We start from the raw sequence: 19011 nt of genomic DNA on the forward strand, positions 1-19011 counted from the left end.
AATATGAAAAAGTTATAAAATACTGATACATCTGGCTTGATATGTAACAGCAAGGTACAAAGAGCCGAACCTTGATAAGCTCCCTGAGTATTAGAGATACAGTTTGTGCTCCCCCTTCCTCCTGCCATATTCTTGCAGAGGATTAACAGAAGAATTGACTGTATCCGATTCACGTGGTGAGCATTTCTCCATGGATTTATTTTTGAGGCAAATCTGCGGTCCGAGTCATCCGGGCCAGGTAACGTTCAGGCTAATTGGGCAGCAACGACCGGCTATTAGGCTGATTAATGCCATTGGCCATCATGTAGTCTGCCTAACATGCTGCACATGATCATAGCATTATGGAAAGTGGGTCCTCTGGGTCAAGTTCCTTATCACTGTCAGATATTTGAACTGCAGCCTCATGGCTTCTGTGAAGAAACTGCAAAAACAGCCACTGCTGTGCATTTTTGACTGCTGTAATTGTTGGAAATGTTTAAACTTGCAATAACTTTAAGAATTGGAGCAACAGAAAATGACAAAATAAAACGATAAAGTAACAGTTCCAGCAGTGATCCCAGCTCCGGATTCAGCATTGACCTTATTCTGACCCCAATGGGGTTTACCTGTTTGCCCACAACCTGGTCACTGCGCTCTTTCATTAGGTTTTGCATATTTGGTGCAAAACCAGAAGAAACTAGTTTGAAGGGAAAGAATCAAAGAATTCTAACAGGAAACTTCTAATTCTGCAACATCATTCCAACTGTTTTAATCATGCTATATTTTCTGCACTATAAAGTGCACCTAAAAGCTTAAATAAAAAATTAAAAAAAGTGCGCCTGATAATCCAAGAGTGCTTTACATATGGATTAAATCTGGTTCCGTTTGTTGATGTTGAAGCGATTTTGAGATGTACACGGCGCCCTGTCACAATGTCAGTCTTTTTTGTTTTACGAGCTGTAAAAAGGTGGGGTGTTATTACACTAATGTGGCTAATGTGTAGTGGTGTCGGACTGTGTGTTTTTTATGTTACTCTAAACTTTAGATTTGTGTTAATGTTAAAAGATAAAATTTTAGGTATACTCACAAAATTTTTATCGATACTTGTGTTATTTCACTTTTTATGACTGTTTTATCTGTTTTTATGTTAAGCGCTTTGTGTTTTTAACCAAAATGAAAGGCGCTATATAAATAAATAAAGTTTGAGTTTGAGTTTATTTATACTCACTGCGGCGAGTGTGTGTGTGTTTGTAGGGGGGGCATTTTCTTTTTCCTGGGGGGAGGCTTGCAAAAAATAATTCAGAAGCACTTGCGAATATGCTAATGTGGCTCTCTCTGACTCTTTTTGTCTTTTTGAATGCACCTAAAGCTGCGTACCCGCCAGGCATTTGATGCACGTTCAGGAACACGGTAAACGTGCATTTTTTTCGATACCAATATTGCGAATATTGCTCCAGGCTTTTTCTTTCACTGCTCTATTCCAATATATGAAAGGCCTGGGCTGAATTCAAATTGCTTCCTTACCCCTCTGGCTCCTCCCTATTGCTCCATTTGTAGGGGCATCTGAAGCTGTAGCAGCGTTCAAAAGTTTTTTGTTTTGCTTAAGAAGGAGCTGTAGCGACTTAGGAAGGTGATCCACGTCGCGCTTGTGGCACGGAGGAGCAATGCATTTCTCTATGTGTGTGTGCTCTGAAGCATGGACGTTTAAATTTAAATATAAGTATTGAGGGTTTTTTTTACACGACTTTTCAAAGTTATATATTTTCTGAGCGCTGGCAGCTTCGGGTTAACGTAGATGACAGCAACTATTGATGATGTAATTGAGCGGCAGTAATGTCCAAATTTGAAGACACTATTTTTTCCACATCTCTCCACTTGGAGGTATAAATGTAGAGGTTGGCAGAAGCTTCAGTGGTGGGGAAGCAATTTGGATTCAGCCTTGGTGTCATAATTCCATCCAGGCACAAACTGCAAATATTACATTTCTCCTTTATGATTATCTTTTAAATGGTTGATACTTTCATGTTTTGAAAAGGACACCATCCATAATCGCTACCAAATCCAAGTCCCTGATTGATCAAAGTTCAACTGGTTAAACTCGGACAGGCGATTAATGGCCACGCGATTTGTTTGTTAAGCCCGAAAACGGACTTAAAAACTTGCATAGCCACGCATGAGCTTGAGAGATTTGAACGCAGAAGCCCATAAATGCGCATTTATGCATGATTACATAGACTTTACAAAGGAAGTGGTCATTTGAATGCACATTTCCCAAACGTAGCATTATAGTATGCCTTATGAAAAAAATTTAAAAATAGTCGATTTATTGATAATGGGCCTCATAAGTCTATAGTGTGGAAAAAAAGGTATGTTAAGCTTTTACTTAACCATTTAACTGTTGTGAATAATTGCACCTCAGGATGCACTTTAAAAAAAAAACATTTTTTTTATACTTTTGCCAAAAGGAAAAGTCAAGGTAGGCAAAAAATAAATGCTTGAGGTACTAAACACCACCAGAAAAAAAAAGTAAAATTACAAGATTTAAAGTTGTAAATTTACAACTTTATTCTCGAAAATTACGAGAGTTAAAGTCATAAAATCTACAAGATCTTAGGTCCTAAATTTAGATTTAAAAAAATTAAAGTCGAATAAAGTATAAGGATAAAGTGGCGGCCCTTTACACCCAAACGTGTCACTGAGCCGCAAACTCTGCATTACAGGCACCAAACCCCGGAAAGAGTGGCCAAAGGGTTCAGAATTTCTTTGTTTTTGAAACCTGTCCGGAAAGAAAGCTTTAAAAACTGCTCCACATCTTTCATCTTCCAGCACGGCCCTTTTAAACAGACAACTTTTGTGTTTTTTCTTGCAGATTTATGACTTTTTTCTCATAAATTTAGGACTTTAAATTCATAATTGAAAAAAAAAAATTGTTTGTATACTGGCCCTAAATCTCTGTTGTACTTTTGTGTTTGGTGTTATTTAAAGATGTTATATGCAAGCTGACATACCTTTTTCATGATTTTCCCTCCTGAATGTCCTGCTCTAACTTCAAGTAAGCAGTTCTGCAAAAAACTCACTTCAGTTGTTAAAATGCAGAATTAAACAGCAAATAAACACATTTAGCAGTCCCGAAGTGACTTAGATAAACTTTTAAAAAGGAAACATGCTAGTCTCAGCTTCTTCCAGTCTGATAAATCTGCGGTGATGCAGACAACAGGCGTTAACATACAATCACAGCCTCCTCTGCTGCTCACCAGACTGAATGCAGCCTTCCACTTATCAGAGAGGCCAGAAAGCAGCAGCAGGACTAACCTTTGGGTTTACAGCCGTGGTGGCTCTGCCTTTCAGACCTAACACTGAAAAGGTACAAGACCTGCCGGCATGTCTGAAGACTCCGTCGCTTTCACTTTGAACTTAACAGCTAGTGTTGTTCACTCATTTCCTCTTTAACTGTTGTTTGATGGCAAATGAACAATCACCTTAAAAGTTAACAGAAAAAAGGTAAGACCCAGTCTACTAACTCTGAACTTCTTCCTAATAGATCTTTTTTTTACAAATTGAATGAAAAATAAACAAGGAAAAGACCGAGTTAATGGTAAATGTCAGATTTCTAGTGATGAGATGTGATAAAAGAATTGTTGAAATAGCCTGTGTTGGCCTGTGCAAGCTTGCATGAGGCAAAAAAAAAGGAGGACTCTAAGATCCCTACAGACCTCTGAGACCACGGAGGCTGGAGATAAGCCACTCAGCATCAGCACCCCTAATTTTCCCTCTGCCTGCTCATGTCAAACCACTGGGGTCCCCTGTAGTGATAACCTCTGATGGACAAAGAGCCTTTTGTGTAGAAAGTCTCAGCCCACACACACACACACACACCAGTGTCTTTTTTTCCACAAAGTTTTATTTTATTTTATTTTAATATATGAACTCCAAGCATGTGTAAAAAAGAACAACAACACAAAAGTCTTTTGTGTTGATATTGTGACATCACAACTTAATGTCACACCTCAGATATTTCTGCTTTAACCTATAATTAACCTATAATATCTCTTTCTTTAAGTCTGGATTTAATATGCGAGTACAATATTTCCGCCTTCCTAAAAATCAATTTTTTGGGAATCAATGAACGCATTTTTGTAAAGTTATGAAACTGCATAAAAATAGGTTTTGTGTTATAATGTCAAAAGATCTTTGCTTCTGCTGTAGATATCTACTGTTTTTTTTAACCAACTGACTTTTTTTAATAATTAATACTTTGTTTTCATTTGCATGTAGCGTACTGTACCAAGAGAAGTGTACATCAGTGAAGTATAGAAATGATTTTTTTTAAATTCTCCTCATTGAGATCAAGTCTAAAGGTGTTGCTATTTCTAAAGGGACATTTTATCATAGAGTGAGCATTAATAAGAAGAGGATTTAGTTTGGAAAAAAAAAAAAGAACATATCTGTTAACAATCACAGAATGTTGATTCTGAACTGTATTCATTATTATTGTCACAAATATGACAACATAGGTTCTATTGGTAACCAATTTTTCAGAACCAAATTTTCCACAGTATAAAGCTCATTAAACGACAGTGTTCCTTAAAATCCAAAGCTTCACATATGGATTAATTCTGGCTGTGTTTACTGACGTCAACGTGATTTTGAGAAGAACAGGGCGCTCTTGCAAAATGTTTGATTGGGTGTGGGAATTTGCTAACACGGTTAAAACCTCTTCTTTTTTTTAAGTGTTATTAACAAGATTGGTAGTTAGCGTAGTGACTGTAACAATTGTTTTAGTGTTGTAACGGCCTTTTTACTGTGACTCATCTCTGACTCTTGTCTCACTTAATGCATCTTATAATTCGTTTCGCCTTATATAAGACCTACAGTACATTTGACAATAGACCATTGACGGTCTGCCCTATGATCTGGTGTGCTCTATACTGCAGAAAATGTTGTATTTTATTAATAAATCAAAATATTACCTGCCGAGAGGAAAGAACTCATCATGGGCTTGTTTATACACATTTTTTTTTTTTTCTGTGATTGCGTTTCCAGGCAAACAGCAAATATGGTACAAAATAAATAAATAAAAAAGTCCTAAAGTGCTTGCAATTTTTCCATTTGATCCAGTTACACGTGGGATGGATTTCTCTTGAAGCACATTTAACCATGTCAGATCATTTCCATGACCAACCACAGGCTCCCACCATAAATCTTCAAAGATGCGACACAGAAGGAAAGTACTGGTGGTGTGAAACAGCTGATTCAGGGGCATGTGGCCTGAGGCTATGGGTCAGAGATCTCCTGAGGTCACTGGCAGCAAAACGGAGCAGACGACGCACAAAGGGAGGGAGACCAGGCATTTGGGAGAATGACAATGAGCGAGAGAGACAGAGACACGTCCACTGGAGCCGACGATCTGGGCCCCAGGTGTCTTTGATCTTTTAAATCAAGCTTTATGAAGTAAACATGGGCTAATTGTCTATTCCGGGGCAAGATGTTTATCTGCGAATGCCTGCCTGTTCGTTGTAATCTCCTGATATGTTTCTTTAGCTTTACAGAGGAACCCTGTCAGCTCCAATTAGTTTCCTGGAAGTACGAAGGCTACGACCCAGATTCAGCCGCCTCCATCAAAACCAATCACACATCGAAGTCCAAGCTAGACTTGACCTAATGCATATCTCTTGACCTTTACTTCCAGCGAGCGCCTTTCAAAATTAATGTGCGCCTGATAAAGTATAGATGAGATTGAGAATTTAATTGAACTTCAAAGTCATCTTTAATACAGTTAGTACTTTGAAAAGAAAAGTTTTATTTCAGAAGCTTTATCTTTAAGATCCATTTTGTGAGGTCTCTCTCCAGGTTCCAGTCGGATTCACGAGTCAGCCAGTCAGCAGACAAGTTGAAAAAAAAACAAAAGACAAGGCCGTGGAAAGAAGGAATCACACGCCAATGAGAGGAAGAAATGTGTCTTCAGAGCTTTGAAGTTCAGCTTTTGGTAGACTGAGGGTGGAAACTGGGATGTAAGGACTTCGTTTGAACTTCCTTGCATAAATATTGGTGGTGATGTTCTAATGGAGTTTCCTTATGGCCTTCCTACAACATAAGACTTCCAGAATTGGGTTGAGCTCCCCTTCCTGAACCCACAGAGATCAGACAGCGGGGGACGTCTCGTGGGGAAAATAGCTCATCCGGTGATGACGCTACTCATTGCAAGCCTGATTGGGTTTAGTGAGGCCTGGGGGAGCTGAGAACAACACATAGTGAAGATACATCAATATTCTCCAACCACAGAAGTCAACTTATTCATGTTAGAATTATAGTTTTATTCCAGATGATTATTAAAAGTAAGTTTTCTTCTTTTTAAGTTGGCATGTTTTTGTAGCAGTTTGCTTGTCTTTTCTTCAAATGGTTGATTGTGGATCAATCAAGCATCCTTACGGTTCAGAGAAGATAAAATGGTCAATAAAATCTGAAAATGTTCTTCAAACAAATCATGCAGTATATTTTAGAGGAATTAAATGCCACTGGACTATAAATAGAAATGCCACCACAAACTCAACAGAAATTTATTGTGTGGACTAGAAAATAAAAATACATTAAAAAAAAACACTCGACTGCATTGTATGAAGATGTTTTGAATTAAAAGAAGAATCTTTAAAAAAACAAAACATGCAAAGGAATAAAAATGAGTTATGTCTAAAATCTTTAGACTGGAAAACCTTTTTTTAATATATTTTTTCCTTTAAACTGACGCATTTAAGATAAACAAAAACATTAGTTTTGTTTATCTTATAGAGTTTTTCAAAGAAAGACCAAGATAATAGTTTTCCTTTGTTTAATTTATGGAATTTTCCAACAAAAACCCTTAAAAATATTAGTTTTCTTTGTTTATTTTTTTCAAAGAAATACCTTATTTTCAAAATAAAGATCTCTCTATCTCACAGGTTTAAAAATGTCATTTTTAGCACCAATCCTCCAATTGCAGCTGTTTAATGCACAGAGAACATATTCCAAGTTCCCATTTTAATTCCTGTCCCAGTGTTAAGTCTGGATGTGTTCTTACAGTGACTTGCGTGCGCGTAAATCTCAGACACAACCACCGTACAGGCCGGTCTTCCATCTGAGAGCGGCATCATACCACCTCATTCACAAGACTCCACTCCATCAGTCAGGCTGACACATGGAGAGGCAGTTCCATGCCTGTGGCATGCAGAAGGGATCACTGCCCTGTCAATGTCTGTCATTCCAGCTTTGTCCGCCTTCGTGCCCTTACACTGGCAGGTTAACAGAGAGTGGCGCTCCTTCAGGAATTGTGACAGAGTGACAGGTGACAGGTGATGCCAGCTAAACAGTCTGAGACACCCAGGACTTAATATCAACCCCAGTGCAATTCAGTGAGTTTGCTGTATAAAAATAATGCTGGGGTCTGCTTAATATTTATGGGATATCCCCAAGAGAGACATCAATCTGCCATCTTTAAAACAAAGCAAAAAGGGCTCACTTCCCGGCGAAATATACCTTTTATTCTGTAGAAGCAGTTTCAGACACTGAGCCGGTATTTTTGTATAGACACACTGTTGTAGCCGAGCACTTTTAAAAAAAAAGCTAAACAAGACATTGTCTTCTCTAACAAAGACAAAAGTCTTTGTTCTTTTCACCCTCTTATGGTCTGAAATCAGCAACACTCCTAGCCATGGCGGACTCATCTGATTCTCATTATAACACACAGCAGACCAAATTCAGAACTACATTATATAAAGAGATTAGTTTGTTTATTCAAATTGCAATTACTTTGAAAATAAAATTGTTTTTGAATTTAGAGTCATTTGTAATAAGGGTATTTTTAAGCCATGCACTTCGTCATCGTTATTTGATTACCTTTATCCAAAAACTGCAGTTGTCTGATGATAATATATATAATATAATTATAACATATTGTAGTTATCCAAAAAATTTGAAGATTAAACCTTTATTGCCTTTGGGATTACGTGTTTGCTGGAGCCAACCCAACAATTTAAAGGCAAAGAAAGGGTACACCCTATACTGTTTGTTATTCAAAATTACAAACTACATTTTTCATAGAAACAATATACTCATACTCTAAGGGACAATTTTCAGAGCCACCGGTTAATAAAGAAATTTAGCCGAATAAATTTAGACCGAACAGACAAGTCAAAATTACGGCCAGCATATGCCCCCTGTTTTAGGATTAGATTTATAGCTCTCTTGACACCTTATGGACCTTTCATGGTCATTATTGATGCTGCTGGTGGACCCAATTCAAGCATCAGACCTGCAGTGTGTTTTGAATGTAAACTGGTGCAGGATAGTGCATCTAAATCTTTCCGTTTGACCTGAATCTCCCATTCCATTACCCAACAATCCCAGAAGAGACAGTGGTGGTCTCTTAACACTTGAACTTTGACCCCAGTCAGATCCGGAGAGAGGCGATTTATAGGCACCACGGCGGACAACCGATGAATCTCATCTTCTTTCTCAGAGGGGACATACAGTAATAACGATGCCCTATGAGGTTTTTGCTCTGAAATGTGATTACGCTTTAACCTGAAGCACCAAAGGAGGGACAATTTGTAATGGAGAGGTACTGTTGGAAGCAGCATCAGGATCATTAAAAAGAACAAAAAAGCCCATATTCACATTTTTAAACTGCAAAAGTAACTTTCATTTTGGAATATTCACACCTTGGAACTGTATTCAGTTCTATTCAGAGAGCTAAAGATCATGTTAAGCTGCTTTTCAAACAAGGCTTTGGTTCATTAGTGAGGACTTGCAGGAGCTTATCAATATGGGTACTTCATTATGGTACTTCTAGATGTACATTTTTATTGATAACCATTCAAGGACTTTTAAATATAAAATCGAGAGTAAAAAAAAAAAGAGAGTAAAAAATAATTTTGAAGTTTCATTGAGTCAGAAAAACGTGGAAAATAAGAGGCAGCATTGTGAGTGATCTGCTCTTTTAAAGACAAAATTAGTACTTGATCAGGAATCGACATTTGAATTTTTTGCCGGAATGGTGTTCTAAGGTGATAGGCTCCAAGTTGAAACTCGTCTGTTTTCACTAAAAGTTGTTGTTGGCCCCTATCAGATAAAACACGTATATTACAAAAGTTTCATCAGGCTAAAAATGACCACAGACGGACGCCACAGATGCTCAGTTTTTACATCGAAGCGGAACAATTGTTCTATTAAAGGGGGGTAAAATTAGAGACTTAGACTTGCTATGTAATTGTAACAAAGGTGGTAATACCACACCAAGCTTATCTTTTTTTTTTTTTTTTCTAAACAAACGTTAGTATTTCTACAATGCTGACATAGCTGTGATTCTTTTTAAGTATGTGGATGAAGATAACACATCTAACACGTCTTTTGTTATAGAGGATGTTAGAGGATGTTGCACTAAAACGGAAAAGCTTAAATGTGCAAAACTACATGTGTGGTACATAAATCCATTGGCTGTGGGTGAATGGGGAGTTTCTGAGACACCGAGACTGGAAAAGAAGGCAAAGGCAGGTGTGTAGTTAAGTTTGTACCAATAGCAGAGTATAGCAGAAAATGATGTGAAGAAGTAAGGAAGAGCATGAATGCTTAGCCAGGAAACATTTTTTTATTTTATACTTTCAAATTTTGTTTTGGGTTTTTTAGAGTGCATTCAATGTTAACTCCATGTTTATTAGTGTGTAAACAGACTGTCACATGTTCAGACTAACATACATGTCTTTTTCAGGACGTGAAAAAAATGGATGCCTGATACTTCCATAGCGTAGGAACAGAAAAAATCATGACATATTTAGTTTTTCATCCAAATGTGCACAGAAACAAGATTAGAAAAAAAAAAAGAGTTTTCAAGGACATACAGTACAGACCAAATGTTTGGACACACATTCTCATTTAAATGAATGGGAGGGTGTGTCCAAACTTTTGGTCTGTACTGTAACTCAAATTTGCAGTCTGCCTTTAAACAAAGACAGTAAAAAAATATATTAAAAGAAGTACAACTATGTGTGGACAATTTTTAAATAAAATGAAAAGACCAAAGCTTGTCTATTGAGTTGGTCTGACATTATACACCCACACATGTTAAAAGAAGCTTACAACATTTTCATTTTCAGTTTTTTATAAAGTAGTTTTAAACAAGGCAGTTTTTAAGAAAATACTGCAGTAAATAGTATCTGATTCAGTTCTCGTTTTACATCCTATTTAAGTGGTTTTCTTAAAAGTCTGCTTTCACAAAAGTTGTTTATCAGTGAACAGTGGAACTGTTGTCATTTTATTTTAAATAATTAATTGCACAGCAGATCAGTGATGTCCAGTGAGGTCAAATCATGTCAAGGATTTAAACCAAAGATGTCATTGGTCAAAAACCATAAATACTGCCATCACCAGATAAAGGTGAAGGTCACAGATGCTAGGGAATATTTTTTCCCTTTCTGTGTCATCTCATTTCCGTTCTATAAAGAGGGGTAGGTAAAAGTGAAGAAGTTCAGCTCTAGAGGAAACAGGAAGAAAGTCTCTTTCACTGCACTCTTTCATAACCATTAGCTGTGTGATGACACCAGCGGATATTCAGATTGATTTGCCATCCTGTGAAGATTCTTTGGCCTCTGCAGAAGGTTCCCATCCCTAAGATTCATTTATGTTCCTAATGAACAACTTCCTGCCCTGATGTTTCTTCAAAGTAAAATCCACCTATTTCATACTTCACTTTGATTGCAGTAATGGTTTTATTTATGAGGTCACTATTGAATCTTGTGTCTCGTTCGTAGTTCTTTAGCCACAGGATGGGCAGAGAAATAATCTATGAGCTCCAGATGTGAACCTCATTTTTCATAAAATGCTGCAGAGCTTGAAAAATCAATACAGCTCAGGTTATGTGAAAAAATAAAGTTTTGGCAAAACTTCAGAGGTTTCATCCAAAAAGTTGCAGAAGAAGAAACCAAAACGTTAAAAAAGAATCCTTTCTGTCACATAATTCCTTTACGGAACTAAGCTCTTTCACCCTCTGGAATAACCTGTGAGGTAACTTCAGATCATTGGTGACCCTGACCAGACCTGCAGTGGAGCTCCCATCAAAGCCACAGACCTGCTGTGTTTAAAGTGGGTCTACCACACCGGCTGATTATCATGTCAAAGCATGATTGGGGCCTCTGTAATCACCCTGAGAAGATGATTAGACCACCAAAGTACCCACTTTTCTCCGACTAAAGGGTGTATGGGTAGTTCAAGTCTCACTGCATCAAACAGGTCATTTAGCTTCTTTTGCTAAATAGATGTGGACATAGTGTGACAGTGAAGCATGAGGTTATTGTTTCTAATCATAGTTTTGGAGGAAGGTGACAGACATGGGCAGACTAGCTTCGAGTGAATGAAGAATGAGGGTTGTTTCATTGGGAATCTGGAGCGTCCCCTGCTCAATGTTCCCCTTTGACCCCAATGAGATGTTGATGTTTACTCCTCCGTGGAGACTCATTTCCTCCTTCTCTCTAAAAACAGCCCTTTTTAACCACTCAACAGTGATATATGTGGTTCTAAAGGGATATATATTGAGGAAAATACAAGGAGATTTCTGTAGATTCGGATGGAGGAAGAACAAAGTGTTCTAAACCCCTTTAGGGCACCAGAGCTGCAGAGAGACAATCGAGCCGATTCACAATTGCATTGGGGTGAGGCAATCGAAGGGGTTAATCACTTGCATTTTGACAAACAGTAAAAAAAAAGAATAGCCTAGAGGTGCAACCAAGAGAAAGCAATGAAGCACGAATGAGATCAGTCAAATCAATCAAGGAGGAAAATTTAAAATAATATTAAAATAATTGTATCAAAGATCGATTTGTTTCCATATGGCTCATTGGAGTTTCACACAAATGCACAAATAGACTGTATGGCTATCTATCGTAGAATGTGCTTTTAAAGGAAGGTGTGGACCCCTACGGCATTGATTTTCATCAAATTTTCTTCTTCTTTTTTTCAAACTTTAGGCATCATCCATACATAATAAACTAACCTTTTTTTTATTTACATTTCTGCTAATTAAAAGTTGAAATCATTTAGCTGTGAGACTACAAGTGTTTTGTTTTTTGTAAATTTTTAAACATTTTATTTGTTAGAAAGTATTCCTGTGCCTTACTTCAATGGTAGGGGACCGTTGCCTTATGAGATTACTTTTTCAGAATCTTGATGTCACGTGACTCCATGATCATTTTTAGGTTCATTTGATTGCAATACCTACAGAAGAATCAATCTAAAGTGACAAAAGTATTGCCAAGTGTTTCACATTTACATGAGTGATCATTTGGTGTAATTAGGATGACTAAATCTATTGTTTAAAACACAGGAAGCACAATTAAACAACTGGTTTTCTCCTGCATTAATTTAATCATCCTGGCTTATTAGACTATTCTGGAAAAAATTCCATTTTAGGTGGCACTGGTCTTCACTTTTTTAAATTTGTGGTCTTTTATTTACTCAAAAGTTTAAAAAAATTGTTTTTGATAAATTATTCTTTTTTTATTTCAATTTTTTTATTGACTGACTGTAGAAGCAAACACTCCAAATGTTCAGGCTGAAAATCTTCCTCCAAACAGTGAGGGGCCCATTAAGGAAGCCTCCACTCCAGCTGCTCTCAAAAACCAGAGGCTGTCAAGGCCATGATGTGGGGGGCAAAGGTAAGGGATGGTCACCTTCTGTTAGACTTCAAGAAATAGCCAGATTAATCACAGCCGGTCTTTCTGGACATTCATTACCATCCACTGTCAGAAACTTGGCTTTGGTCAAGATTTACAGCTGCCTTTTACTCTGTCGACCACAGCCTTCCTTCCTAATTATCAGCTCAGCTGAGACCTTGACCACGGCTTTTCTCATGAAGAATCCAAGATCTCCAGATTGATTGTCAACAAAGTCTGATAACGATGAAAAAGCTACACCCTAGGACACATGGAGAAGAACAAAATAAAAGAACAAAAGAACTCCTTATAGGAAAAGTGCTAAAAATAAAAGTACTTTACAGGTTTTTGTCATATTTAGCAAACAGCAAAGGTTAAAGAAATGATAGATATGATCCACATTCTCTTGGCGTTTAAAGTTATCCAGAAAAATCCCTTTATTCTATGAAAATTATGACCTAAAGAGAGTAGATGATGAAGCCTAAAGGGAGAAATGTATTCCTAAAATTGTTGGAACCGTGAACCTCACATATTAAATTATGAATTTAAATATAAACATTTAGTGTTTCAATGTTTTCTTTGTTTTTGCATAAATGACTTTACAGATCAGATTCCAGAAAAGAGCATCTTCTGAGGCAATTTTTTTAGTGGGAAGCAGGAGCAGATATGGGTCAAGGTTACGATCTGGAGGACATCAGCCTCTCTGCGGTTGTCCTTGGACAGCCACAAAGCTTGAGATTACAGCAGAAAGACCTTCCCTAACATGATAAAAACAAAACTGTGTCCAGAGACTTCAGAGAACAATAAAAGCAATCATATGAAAGGCTCCAAAGCTTTATGTTTCCTTCTCTCTGGTCTAAAATTTTACAGTTTGATACCGATACATTAGGCAGAAAAAAATAGCCCTGCCTTCCAGAGACGGACTGTATTTTCTCCTCTTTTATTCACACGGTTCAATGAAATTCATCTTGGCGCAGATGCAAAAGGGAGGGATTGGCTTCCTAAAGAGGCTGCTCATTCACTTTAGCACAGATGGGGTGTCGTGTTTATCCTGAGAGCCAACATGAAAGCAATAAATCCCTTTTTTTTTTTCAATTTTTTTCCTACTTTTGTAAAGTTTCAAAGTGTGTTAATATTACTTCTATGTTCAAAACAATTGTGGATCATAGCAGTTATCAGCAAATTCCACCTTAACAGCATCCGCTCATCTGAAGACACGAGCTCAGCACCTGAGGACATGGCGACCACAGCCCACTCTCAGCGGCCGATTCTGTGCCATTAAGTAATGTTTCCCGCAAAAAAAAACAAAAAAAAAAACTTACCCTCCGGCAACGCATTCTATTGCAATTTGCCTGATTAAATGAACTAAGCTGGTATTTATGAGGGGATTTTGTTGGATTTGTTGGCTTCTGCACAGGATAATGGAGCAAGGGGTTGTGAGGGGGTGGTATTACAGAAAGAAGGTAGGACAGATTCAGGGGTGGGCATCGATGAATATAAGAAAAATGCATGAAACTCACAATACTCTGTTATAAGGCCAAGAGGAAAAAATATAAAGATAATGAGATTACTGAGATGAAAATGAGATGAAGAAAAAAAAAGAAGAAGAAAAAATGTTTTAAAATTGAAACTAGGTGGTAAAAGCTGTGGTGTGCTGCAATATTATTCCACTTAAAAGTTTTGACCTTTTTTTTTTTCAGTCTGTTTTGTTAGAGTTGGGCAGCAACTACATTCCTGGATGTGCTTTTGCCGGGTCATTCAGTTTCTGATTTAGCACCATCAGTTGTGCCAGTTTTAGGTTATTTGTTTTATAATCTCACTTGTTCACACAACTTTACACAATTGTCAGATGTTGTGTCTTTGATTTGCTTCTAAACTTTGTTTTGTAACTGCAGTTTGCTTGTGTAGACGTATGTGTGTGCATGATATGTAACCTATCCCCATCTCCTGTTCCTAAATTGAACCCATATCCACAATTACTAAAAGTTGCAGATTCTAAAATGACCACTGGAGGCTGGTTTTAAAAATAGGAGATTTCTCATTGATTCCAATGTAAAAGAGTTAGATTTTTCACTGAAATATAGACTAAAATAATATTTTCTGCTTATACCACCTATGAATGTTGTTTTATTTTGTTTCATACGTTTTATTTTATATTCTGAAATCGATCAGGTGTGGTTTGTGGGGAGCTTTTGGAGACAGACTATTAAAAAACTACAGTGCAAGACTATCTAGTGCACTGGGTTTTAAAAGTAATTCTGACAACATGCTCACTATTTTTTTCTTTTATTTTTTAACGACAAATATGACATGACCAATTTCACAACTTAATTAATACAAACAATTTACAAAGACTTTTTTTAATCAAATGTGATAATAAAAAGATGGTTTATTTAAAAAATATTTGATAAAAACCTTTTTTTTTTCAGAAAAAATACATTGCATTGTGGTCTATTTTTGCAAAATAGTGAGCATCAATGCAGAGTTTTTTCACAGATACTTCTGGTAAATCAGTGTTTCAAAAGGAAATGAAAAAAAAAAAAGTCATTAAGAGAATTTATTTTGATTTAACCCAATAAAATAAAGGTTTGACCCGGAATTTCTTTTCAAAATGTATTGGTATGAACTACAATTTGTGGTAATGATTAAGTTGTTTTAATAGCAAAGATCTAAGATACAAACTTATACAAAACAAAAGAGAGTTTAATTAAAACATGTCAAACAATACATCGAAAAAACTTGTAAAATACTTTTCAGTTTAAGTTTAAAAATATTATAAATAATCCCAGCTATTAAATATAGGCTTATGACAACATAAATGTCTTCCTTTGAATAATTAAAGATCTTGAGCAAACTTTACAAAACAATCGCAATAAGAAAATATAGTTTTTTTTTTTTTTTTTTCTTACTGGTAAACTGACAGCCCACTTTTTAAACTAACAGCCTGTTCTTCAAGGTGTTACAGTCAATCCTGCACTGTCCAGTCCCAGAAGTAATTTTTAAAAAGAATTTAAAAGTATATTCAGGTCTTTGGGGTGAGCAAGTGCATACATTGCACCAATGAGTAGAGCACAAACTGATGCTGGATTCAAGTCTCACTATCCTTTATAAGTATTTCTTTTACTGGAATTACAAAAACAAATATGTCAATTTCACATGGAGCCAAAATATTTAATTTAGTCTACGACATTTTTGCAACAAATGGGTACAGTTTTTTAGATGGCGGAAGTTATTCGCACAGATTCGTATCCGACACGGTCCTGGATGACCAGGAGAAGATGGACGGATGGATGGAGTTCACTTGCCTCAAAACAGCCTCTTGAAGTTGCTCAAACCAAAACCAAATTATTCTAAACGGGTAAATATTTTAATTAAATTAGATGTAAAGTTCTTAGTGAATTCTATTTTTTCTGTAGTTAATTTTAAGTAGTCAAAACCCATCTAGAAATTTTTGAAAAATGTATGAAATATGTTTGTTTCAACTCATACTTCACAAATTTGACATTCTAAATTGACCTAAGTTACTCATACAAATTCAATAAGTGTTACTTTTTACTCAAAACCCACTTTTTGCAGTCTATCCTGTGTGCAGTATCAAAGATCATCTCTGCTGTGTATCTATGCCTTTGTGTCTAACCCAACTGGGTTCTCCATATACCCCTTGTGCTATCATAGGGCATTTTAACATTGGGAGTGGGGTCATCTAGACCCCACAAGACAGTGCGCTAAACCTTTTTTCTTCAATGATTCTTGATCTTCACTGGTGTCCATGGATTACATGAAATCATCTTTATCCACCTGTGTCATGCTAGGGATAACACGTTAATGTAAGGATCGGGTCATCTGGACCCCATAGGATAGCACAAGGGATACATTCCTTACAAGATCTCTGTGTTTACTTTTGTTACAAATTTCCATCCTTTTGCTCTCCTGCAACACTCCCTCTTGAGACTTCATCAATGTGTCCCCTTTACCCTCACTGCGACTTTAACAAGTTAAAACACAGCTCTATTGTGCTTCATACCCCTTCCAGCCCTTTTAGTGTACACAATTGTTTTCTCCATTTTGTCGCAAAGATGTAATACAGCATGCTTTTTCATAGCACAAGTATTCATCTTATCTCTAGATATTTATGATGCGAAAATAAGATGCAAAACATCATTAATTAAACATAGGAAATTACAGCGGTAGCCTAACTTTGCTCCAGGGTGACGCTTTAGGGGGAGAAAGGCTGTTATGACTTAGAAAACAGGTGCCTGATAGATGGGGGAAGATGCAAATCTCTTTCCATGTACACTAAAATGAGTGACTAATTATTCAAAACAGTGCAATTTAAATTGGTATGGGATGTGCAATCAAATCCGAAAATCAGCATTGCGTTGGTGTATAATGTTTGCATAATTTGCTCAATTAGACACCTCCGATAAAAGCCTGAGTTACTCCTAAATATATTTACTGCTCTGCTGGAGTTCATCTTGATTCTTGCAGGTCTGTTCTGTTTAGACATATTTTGTATCGGCCAGTTTTCTCCAATAAATTCTTAAATGAATAAACTATCTGTTCAAAGTCAGCAGAAGAAACACTAAAGGTATGGACGTGTGCTGCTCATGGAGAAAATCAAAAGCGCTGCTTTGAAAGTGCAAAAAACAGCATACAGACTGCTTTACAGTGGCAACAAATGTCAGAAAATTTAAATGCTAACTTGTTATGATTTGATTCTCCTACTTTATAAGTACTAAGCAAATGCAAAACTCTTAAAGCCAAATACATGAAGATCTGTATTTTTTACCCTTCATGGTTCCAACAGAACCAACAGAAAAAGAAGAAAGACTCGCTGACAGGAAAGGTAAAAACTGAACTGAAAACTTGAGAAGTAAACTTTATGAAGAAACCATGATGACATTGTTGTCGAGTTATTTTTCCTCATTTTCTTTTTTTCCCCCTCATTTTCGATGCCTGCCTAACTCGACCAGGCTCAGTAGATAATGAAGGACGCTGGACAACTCCACTCATTTAACTACTTTTGTTTTCCACCACCGCATGATAACTTTAAAATAAACAAAACACGATTAAACAGATTTCAGAAATGTAAGATAATAGTTATGTTAAACTTCTGAAAATATTGTGCCGTTTAACCATTTTACTTTGTTAAATACTGTTCCCTCAAATTTCAGAATATCTAGTATGAAATTAAATTAAATTGAACATACCAATGGCTTCACCAAAGTCATCCAAGCATTGAAATGTTTGCATCTCAGGAGCTCGCCATGACTGCCAGACAAAACCCTCACTTGCACACTGTCGCCTAATTTAAGACTTCTTTCTACCTCCACCTACCTGGCAGAGTAGGACTCACATTCCCTCTATACTGCCCCCTGCAGCTGGGGAGTTGACCCTACCTGGAACCCACCCTCAACTCAATGACAGGAGCGAAAAAAATAAAAAAGGAGAATACATAAATCTTAACAATCATTAGCTGTAAAGGGGAACTGGACTGAGCCATAGAAAAATGTTGAATTTTCAGCAGCCATTTTTTTTGCAATATGGACTTGCCATATTGGAGCCAGACATCGTCAGTAAGCAGTGATTGGTCCGAGTCGGTCTGAGTAATTGTTTCTATAGCAACCACCATCGACAATCAGGAGTGAGCTTGTTGGAAGTCCACACACCCCTACCACTTGAAAGCAAGCTCTGGAGAATCAGTCAATCACTCATCGTGTCAATCTTTGAACATTCAATGTGAAAGGACATGCTTTAATTGAGGCATCTGATTGGTCAGTTTATAACTTGAAAATCTTAAACTAAAAAAAAACAACATTTTTAAAAAAGAATTAGGATTATAAATCAAAAGATGATTGGAGTGGGACTTTAAACCCTTATTTTAAGATCTGGTATGTAAAAATTACTCCCGACTTTGTGGTTAAATATGCTCAAAACTTCAGCAGTTCTCCATCCTCCCCCTCTCATACATTTTCCCTTTCCCACGTCTGCATCTGCAGCAAATCTGCTTTGCAGGTTTGTCAAACTGTTCAAAGACACAACACTCATCTCCACTCCACATGTGAAGCTTTTGGTAAAGGCAAGTGGCTGCTCATGTCCAAAATAACTTCCGAGAGGTCCGAGGTTAGAGTAGAATAGATACCAGAGCAGCCACAGCTAATCTCCATGGGATGAACCATTTGAAGCAAAGCTCTTAGCTGTGGTTGAACAATCACATATTGCAGCTCTTGTCATTTACCACGTGATCATTTTCTTGATGTACAGTGACTTTCTGATGCTCTGAGCTATCTTTACTAGCCCATGTGTGGAAATGGTAAACTAAAGATAGAAATATAAGTGTGAATGCAAGTTTCTGTAG

General features: G+C 36.9%; 1 long non-coding RNA gene across 1 annotated transcript in view; it reads right to left on the reverse strand.

Moving 5' to 3' along the window:
• Nucleotides 1-17951, reverse strand: part of LOC110017226 — a 30370-nt gene extending 12419 nt beyond the window's left edge. Inside the window, exon 1 of the long non-coding RNA XR_002292551.2 lies at nucleotides 17864-17951. This is a non-coding gene — a long non-coding RNA (uncharacterized LOC110017226). The remainder of the gene's footprint in view (nucleotides 1-17863) is intronic.
• Between the last annotated feature and the right edge of the window lie 1060 nt (nucleotides 17952-19011).

The sequence above is a fragment of the Oryzias latipes genome, chromosome 19 (assembly GCF_002234675.1).
Source record: "Oryzias latipes chromosome 19, ASM223467v1".
Lineage (NCBI taxonomy): Eukaryota > Metazoa > Chordata > Actinopteri > Beloniformes > Adrianichthyidae > Oryzias > Oryzias latipes.